The sequence below is a fragment of the Prunus dulcis genome, chromosome 4 (genome assembly GCF_902201215.1).
Source record: "Prunus dulcis chromosome 4, ALMONDv2, whole genome shotgun sequence".
NCBI lineage: Eukaryota > Viridiplantae > Streptophyta > Magnoliopsida > Rosales > Rosaceae > Prunus > Prunus dulcis.
In genome coordinates, this window is record NC_047653.1 from 17,330,469 (window position 1) to 17,339,522 (window position 9,054).

General features: G+C 39.9%; 1 pseudogene; it reads right to left on the reverse strand.

Annotated features, from left to right (window-relative positions):
* Positions 1-5,933: 5,933 nt before the first annotated feature.
* Positions 5,934-8,376, reverse strand: LOC117626137 (annotated as a pseudogene).
* Between the last annotated feature and the right edge of the window lie 678 nt (positions 8,377-9,054).

Consider the following 9,054-nt stretch of genomic DNA (forward strand, 5'->3'; position numbering starts at 1 on the left):
ATTACTTGTAAGAACCCAAAACAAAATATCTAAAAAAAAGAAGAAAATATCTAAAAAGTAAGGAAAATATCTTCTTGCAAAAAGACAATTTTGCCCTCGCATTATTTAATGGGGGAAATTTTGACTTTTTGATTGAGAAACAATTTGGGAATTTCGCTTACGCCATTGCGTAGAGCGCGACGAAAGGAGTTCGTAGACGCGGAGTAGATCTGAATCGGAGCCGTAACGAAGAAGTTATGGTCTAAAAACCGCGAAGGGCAAAATGGTAATTTGGCCAAAAGTCAGATTTTATACCCTCTCTCTCTTCTCCCCGTCACTTTCTCTCTCCTCCTTCTCTCTCTCCCTCGTTCAGCTTCCAAGCGACAGCCCGGCCACCACAGGCCGAGCCGATCTCCACCGTGGGTACCTACGGGTCCGCCTCCGTGTCGCCGTCACAACCTGACCGACCTCAACCCCGGGGCAGCCCTGAGCTGGCCGGAAACCCATGGTTTCCGGCGGAGGTTCCACCACCGGGCCATTCAAAGCTTCTGCATCACCACGTAAGGTAAAGTTTTGTAGTTGGAACCCTGAAACTTAGAAAATGCCCTGATATATATAGTTGCAGTTGGAAAACTGGAGCGGAGATCTGTTATTTGGAATATTTTGGCAGTTGGTGTGAATTTATGGGTTGTTTAACAGGTGGAAATTTTTGGGATTAGTCAAAATGCAGGGGAGACTCTGCCGAAATTTCGGCAGAAGTCTAAGGGAAGTTAAAAAGAATTTGAGACAAGAAGGGTAAAAAGGTCATTTGTGCCCGACATTGCCAGGTGTCGGACACGCACAGGACTTGGCTCGAATTCCAAAGTGGAAATTGGGTCGGGTCTTGTCAATTTGGTATCAGAGCATAGGTTTTACTTCCTATAGACTTTGCACTCGGTGCATCCTCGTGTTCTTTCAAATTGGGCCCAAAGGGTGGTGGTATCCATAGGAAAATTAGACAGCTATCCCGACGTAAGGGGGATGAGATTCTCAAGTTGGACAGGAACGGCACGGATGTCTGAACCGGTAGAGTAATCGGTTGTTAGAGGCTCGTCAGGAGCCGTACCTACCGTACTTAGTAAACAGGGAGATCCAAACATTCAGTAGACCCTGGAGGTGTTAGCCCAGGCTTTCGTCAGCCAGAGATCCATCCGTGAGATAGGTGGATACAGTAAAAAGGATTGAGAGCTATAAATTCTGGTAATCGTTGTCCTTAGTAGTAAAGGACGATTAGATTGAAAGGAATAGAGTAGATTATGAATGTCATGGTTGTTTTACAGAAGAGTAGAGTATTGGTGGGAGGTGATGTGAATGCAGGAGTTTTTGCAGCAGGATAGAGGATCATGGTTGAAACCGAATACGAGAAAAAGGTTTCACGTACTGTGTTTTACTAATAGAGATCGGAAAGTAAGAAATAGCGCCTGGTTGCATTAAGGTTAAAAAGCCTCCATCCAAGGTATTGTGATTAGTTAGTAGTTGGCCAATGTGGATGCTGTGGTGATGTCTGTCCCAGTCAGATAAGGGGCCGACTATGGGGTGCACTTTGTGCACAGTATTTGGAGATAGGTAACAATAATCAGGAAGAGTTTAAGAGAGATACTACAGTGGTGATTACAGTTTCCCATCATCGGACAGCCGCAGGCTTGGAGGCCATCGAACTGGAGCTAGTGTCAGTAGAGGAACCAGCTAGGATGGTAATATTGCAAATTGTTTTAATGCTGGTGTAGCCAGAAGTATGGAGAGGACAGGTGTTGATAGGCTCTAACAGGAGAAGTTGCCCTAGTATGCCAGATGTGGTAGGTACCCTTCTGGACCCTGCTAGCGGAATACCAGCCTCTACAATTTAGAATTAAGAAATCCAGGTTAGGTTTCAGCTGGACTTAGGTAAAAGAAGCTTTTGGGTCTTGATTTCAGCTTAGTACCGCAATCCACTCTAGACAGACGACCAGTTTAAGAAAATTATGCAAATTGTAGGAAAGTTATTGGGACATAATATACTACAGTTTCAGAATGATTTGAGTAAAAAGATGCTAGTTTGAGAGTATGCCTTAAGTGACAGTTGTTGGATTTCTTTGGATTAGATGTTTTCAATAGATGCCTTACTCGAGATATAGTATGGATCACCCAAGTACGAAGAAAGAATGTTAAGCAAGGTTTATGAAATCTGGAAGTATTGTAGGAAATAAAGAATCTGATTGAATTAAGCAGAAAAAGACTCTAAGTAATCCAGGATTGGCAAGAAGTTATGCAGATACTAGAAGAAGAATCTTCAGATAAGTATTCTCGATAGTTATCGCCTGAGGAAGGTGAAATGAGATTTAAGGAAGCCAGGGAGCCAAATCCTAGCCGGATTGCACCCAATGAGATTACAAAATGTGTAGAAAACAAGCAGTTCGGATTTTTAAAGAGAAAATAATTAGCTTTCAGTGATATGCGCAGTGTAGTAACCCGAGTAGCCAATGCAGGAGCAGTTCTTCTCCCCTCCTGGAAGGACAGAGATGCAAATTTCGAGGACGAAATTTTTATAAGGGGAGTAGATTGTAAGAACCCAAAACAAAATATCTAAAAAAAAGAACAAAATATCTAAAAAGTAAGGAAAATATCTTCTTGCAAAAAGACAATTTTGCCCTCGCATTATTTAATGGGGGAAATTTTGACTTTTTGATCAAGAAACAATTAGGGAATTTCGCTTACGCCATTGCGTAGAGCGCGACGAAAGGAGTTCGTAGACGCGGAGTAGATCCGAATCGGAGCCGTAACGAAGAAGTTATGGTCTAAAAACCGCAAAGGGCAAAATGGTAATTTGGCCAAAAAGTCAGATTTTATACCCCCTCTCTCTCTTCTCCCCGTCACTTTCTCTCTCCTCTCTCTCTCTCCTCGCGTCGCACCCCTGCCTTGCGACCGTTCGCCTTCCAAGCGACGGCCCGGCCACCACAGGCCGAGCCGATCTCCGCCGTGGGTACCTACGGGTCCGCCTCCGTGTCGCCGTCACAACCTGACCGACCTCAACCCCGGGGCCGCCCTGAGCTGGCCGGAAAACCATGTTTTCCGGCGGAGGTTCCTTCGAAGCCACCCGAACTTCCAGCTCGAAATTCTCCTTCGTTTCTCCACCAAATCGATCGAGTAAGGTATGGTTTCTCAACTATTTTTCGTGTTCTAGCTGATGGATATATGGGCTTCGATCGATTTTAGCGTTAAGGGGTTCGATTTTCGACTTGAAATTTGGCCGAAACTTCGGCCCTTCGAAACTACTATTTCTGGTCACTTTTTGGGGTTGGTTCAAGAATAAAAGTGACTCCAAATGGGGTGTTTTACCTAGGGTAGGAGTTTGGAGTCTTGGTTCCGAGATTTTTCGACCACCCGAAATCGCTTTGGACACCCAAAGCTGCCCGCGCGAGCTGGAGCGCATGGGAGACGGTAGTGATGAAATTCTGTGCAGTTTTGTGACCCTCGTGTCGTCATGAGTACTTAGAATTTCGCGGATCTCAATTCGGAGTCTGTTTGGGCCCCGAACGGATTTTCCATATCGCGCGATCCGTGGGTGCAGTGTCATTTAATCGTTGGATCGCGCTGAATTTTGGATATGTCGGTCTACGTGATTTCAGGATCACGCAGGATTCGACGGATCGCGAATCGGAGTCCCGGATACTCCGAAATCGATAACCCTGGGGCTAGGGTTTGGATTTTAAGCCATAACGCAATTTTGGCTAATCCGACCGTCCGTTTCGGACCAAACTCGTAGAACATGGTTCCTCCTCTGTAAGGAACCTTCAGGGGAGCCTAGATTGGCCATCGGAGATCGTGGACCCACGAGGTCCCGGATCGCCCGATCTGGCAGTTATCGCTTAGTAAGGCTTCGGGTCTCTTAAGACCGTTCTAACTATCTAAAAAGCTAATGTGGGCTCAGGAGTAACTTGGTTTTGAGTGCACGTATTTCTAGGAGCCGGGGCAGGGTGTTTAATTTAATTCTTTTATTCAGCAGTTTATTGATTTATTATTCATGGATAATCAGGCATCAGAAGTCCAGTCGACCTGCAGGAGGAACCTTCGAAGGGTCAAATTAGCTCGGACCATCTGTGAGTGGACTTTCTTTCATAAAGGCTTTATTTAAATCAGTTGTATAGATAATTTCTATAAATAAGATTTCATAAGTGATTTATATTGATTTATATAAATAAGTTTTCATAAATAAGTTTATTTGAATAATTTCAGTATTTGATCTTGAATAAGTGATATTGCATATTTTCGAAGCGTGATTAGCATTGTGAAACATCTTTATTTTATAATATTGGTTGAGCAGCAGACTTGAAGATTTTAATACAAAGGTAGAAGTTAGTTCAGACTTATCAGATTTTTTTTATTAGACCACCATGTACCCGTTTCTTTATGGTGATTACCCAGAGTCGGACCGATGTCTACGGACATCCAGTCTGATTATAGTTCAGTCAGTGCACTTGACTTTGCCTCACGAATTTCGGGGACGCTCGGACCGTGAGTGCCAGGATTTGCGGCTCGGCAGACTTGGTGTCCCGAGACCTGCCAGGATTGCGGCTCGGCTGACTTGGTGTCCCCGAGACCTGCCAGGATTGCGGATCAGGCTGACTACGGTCCCCTTCATCCTGCCAGAGCGACTCGAGCTGACTTGGTGTCATCGAGGAATCTGCCGGCGGGACAGGCTGATCATAGTCCCCTGATTCCGCCAGTTTGCGGCTCGGGTAGACTGTGTGGCACCCGAGACCTGCCAGGGGAATTGACGGATATGACAGGGGTACAAATAGGTGGTATTTTCAAAGGATTTTGAATTTCTTTTATTCAAGTCCAACTTTCAGTTATTTTATATCGGTTTCTTTGATATTCGTGCATTATATTCTATATATTTGTTCGGTTATACGAGTATATTCTTCAGTAGCTTTTACCTGCTTATGGTTTTCAGCTATTTCAAACCAGTTTCTTTGATATTTACGCATTTTATATCTTCATATAATTGTTCAGTTTTACGAAGCTACATACATACGATTATATATATATTCGGATGAATACCTTACATTAAACACAGGTGAACTTTAGCCTTACTTATCAAGTTATTTTTACTATGGGGGTTATTATGATTTTTAACTGTTTTCATAAATCTTATGTTTGGTCCACTCACATTTTCAACCTGTTTTTTTCGCCCCCAGGCCATAGAAATACGCGGGATCCACCACCGGGCCATTCAAAGCTTCCGCCTCACCACGTAAGGTAAAGTTTTGTAGTTGGAACCCTGAAACTTAGAAAATGCTCTGATATATATAGTTGAAGTTGGGAAACTGGAGTGGAGATCTGTTATTTGGAATATTCTGGCAGTTGGTGTGAATTTATGGGTTGTTTAACAGGTGGAAATTTTTGGGATTAGTCAAAATACAGGGGAGACTCTGCCGAAATTTCGGCAGAAGTCTAAGGGAAGTTAAAAAGAATTTGAGACAAGAAGGGTAAAAAGGTCATTTGTGCCCGACATTGCCAGGTGTCGGACACGCACAGGACTTGGCTCGAATTCCAAAGTGGAAATTGGGTCGGGTCCTGTCATTACTTAGCAGATTTTATTATTTAATTGTTTTTATGGAGAAAAACAATTCATTAAACAAGGTAAACTACTTTTTGAATTTCTTGAGTTTTAAATAAATTATAAATATTTACTTTGGTTAGAGACTTCATCATACCCAATGGGGTCGGTCTACCATCTATTCCACTGAAATAAGGCCTTAACTTGCAGACCAATGATCTTAGGTTCAAACCACAATGACACCTTTATATTGTTTGTGTATGAAACCCCCTTCCATTTGTAGTTTTTATTTTTTTATTTTTATAGTTTTTTTTAAAAAATTTATATTGTGATTGCATTGCGGATAGTAACATATGAATTCTGAAGCAACATTATCTAATGACCAACATCATCTACCACATTATCATATTGAACGGAGATAGTGGCCAACATTCACAAATACAAACAAGAAAGCATAAAATAGTAATAAGGATAGTAGTTTTCCATTTTATCCAAAAATAAACCGGTCATTCAAATGCTGCTAATTTTGGCTTGGGAGGATCCACCAGGCAAATGTCGAGGAAGCTATCAATTGAAGTGTACTTGTAATCAGGATATAACTCGGAGGCCTCTAGGTCATTTTCTGTTAGTTCAAAACTCATTTGATCCCCTTTAATGAATATGTTGTGCAGAATTGACATCGCTATGTTGTCCGGAGACGGGAGGGCTGCAAGAAAGAAGGGCACACAAAAAAAAATATCACTACCACATTATCATATTGCTTGCTTCCATTTCCATGTCCAAAGAGACAATGAGAGAGAATTGTTTGGTATCAAATACTTTCGTTGGATATAACTTCTGAACACGAAAAAGAAAAGAAAAGATTAATTGCTTACTCTCAGAGAGCTTGAGTATTTCTTCTTCTGGGACATAGCTCCTTGTAAGAGTGCATCCTGTCTTCTTCTCCCAAGAAGAAATCAAATCCAACTGGGACACAATGTTTCCTTGTGGCCTGTAAACGATGACACGGTTGGCAACCCTTGGATCTGTTGCTGCTTTTATTGTGTAGGTAGCAACATCTTCCTCATAGTTCAACACGGCTAGACACCAGAATTAGTTCAAACATAATTAGTAAACTAGCCACTTGGCACATGCTCACGCATGTGGCAATTGATTTTCTTCTTTATTTTTTATTTTATTTTTAGAATTAAGAAAAGATAATATGAGTAATTATATTCTATAAAAGTATGACCTATTATCTAATTCTGTTTTTAATTTTAATTTTTTAATATGAAAAAATGTAAATGTAACATATTATCCTCATTTAATTAATAATTTCAATTCTAATATTCGAATTAACCAAGGACATTTTTCAGTATTTTGAAGTTTCACCATTTTCTGCCTTTTGCTGTATTCAGTTACATTCCATCTCACTTTGAATAAAATAAAAACTAATAAACATGTTTTTTTTAATATTTTAGTTATATGAATATAAATTACATTTTCATCAACAACAAAACCAAAAAAAAAAAAACAAAAAAACAAGTTGAGTGCAATTTTTCAGAACAATTTTTCTAATAACAAGTTGAGATTTCCTAATAAATTTAGCCGACTTTTAGCTACCAAGTTTCGATTCCATTGTTAAGGGTTTGTTGGTGCATTTATTTATTTATTTGTCAACACATTTATTTATTTAATTTTAACTATACGAGAATCGAAACGAATATGTCTACTGTCTTAAATATTAAAAAAATAACAAAATTATGAGCAAACTCAACTCACCTTTGGCTTCACCGGTGCCATAAAAGTGACTTGGTGGTTTGTTTTTTCACCAGGATGAAGCAAATAATCAACAAAATATGCACCAAATGAGTTTGCAGACACATAAGTATATGGATTTCCTGCTGCTTCGATCGCCCTTCTGATCTTCCTTTTGTTATCAAGTACAGCCTCGAAAGGCGGCAGCCCACTTACTCTGTCAACTTCATTTCCAAATTCTGACGGAATAAATCTCTGATTTTACAATTACATCGGTTAGATAGACATGTATGTATACATATATAGCTGTAGAAAGGTCCCAACTATTTAGGGATACCTCGTGAGATCTACTGCAAATTCTACTTGAATGATCAAAATCATCAATGTTTTAAGTCTTCATTCAAAGATCGTGAAACATTAGACAAAGTAGTAGTTGTGATGAATAAGTCGAAGAACACAGCATTAAAAAAAACGCCAAAATGACAACCATTTAATTAAGTGGTTAAATGATTTCGAATTTCAGTGATTTTGGATGGACCCCATAAGGGTGTTCGTGAAGTTCTCGGTAAAAACCAAGAAGGGAAGATTGACCTTTATATTTCCAGCATCTTTAATGGCCTTGATTAGTTTCTGCTGTTCAAGATGTTGAGGGACAGCCACCGTGGATATTACAACGTCAACTTGCTCGACTGCTTTGACTAGCTTTTCATGATCGTCCAGTTCACCCTGTTACATCATGAAGTTTTCATATCTTGATGAACTATGAGGAATTTGCAGTATAAATACATACATATGTATATTTGTATAGTCATACATTAAATATGAACAAAAATTGACTGCAGTTTGGCTAAGAAATGAAGGAATTTTAATTTACTTGGAAGATGGTGGCTCCCATGGCTTCAAATTCTTTGTGCAGAAGAAGCTTGGAAGAATCGGTTTTGGGTTTGATTGGTCGCACATAGGCATAGGTTGGATGTCCCAAAGAGACGCTTGCCTTCAACATGTATTTGCCAAGGTAACCTGTAGCTCCGATTATGAGTATCTTGCTCTTTTCACAAGCCATCATATCCCAGACGACTACTTCTGAGATATTGATGAATACTGATTGTGATGACAAGCTAATTCTCACATCCTTAAATAGGAAAACGAGTGCACATGCTGAACCCAAAGGTATAATATAATTGGTAAGTTAATTACAGTTTGAACCCCAGGAGTTTGGGGTCAATCACGTATTAGTCCCTACTTTTCAAAATTTGGCCAAAATTACCCAAAGGTTAGGAGTCCTTAGAATCTTTGCCCCTCTTTGTACAACATATATATTTTTCTATATATATATATATATATATATATATTTTAATACAAGTGATATTGGAGGTATAGAGAATCAAACCTAAGACTTTAGGTGCGGGACTAAATGCTTTTTACCATTTGATCTACAAGTACCTTGTAGGTAACAAATATCTTAATTGATATTTACAACTCAAGACTACATTCGTTTTCTCAACTTATCAAGAACGCACTTTTCGAAATTCAGAGAAAATTGCTATATTGACTATTGTCATGCCTTTTCTAAATGTGTATAAATGAACTGATGCTAAATATAGAAACTCAAAATGACTACAAGAAAATAGGCCTTAGTTGACACTTTTTTCCAAAATCATCAATTATTTTATGAAACTTTGATGCTTTTTTAAACGCGTCAACCACTTAGTAGTAAGGCTTGTCAATGGGCCGGCCGGGCTAGCTCGGGCCAAATTTAG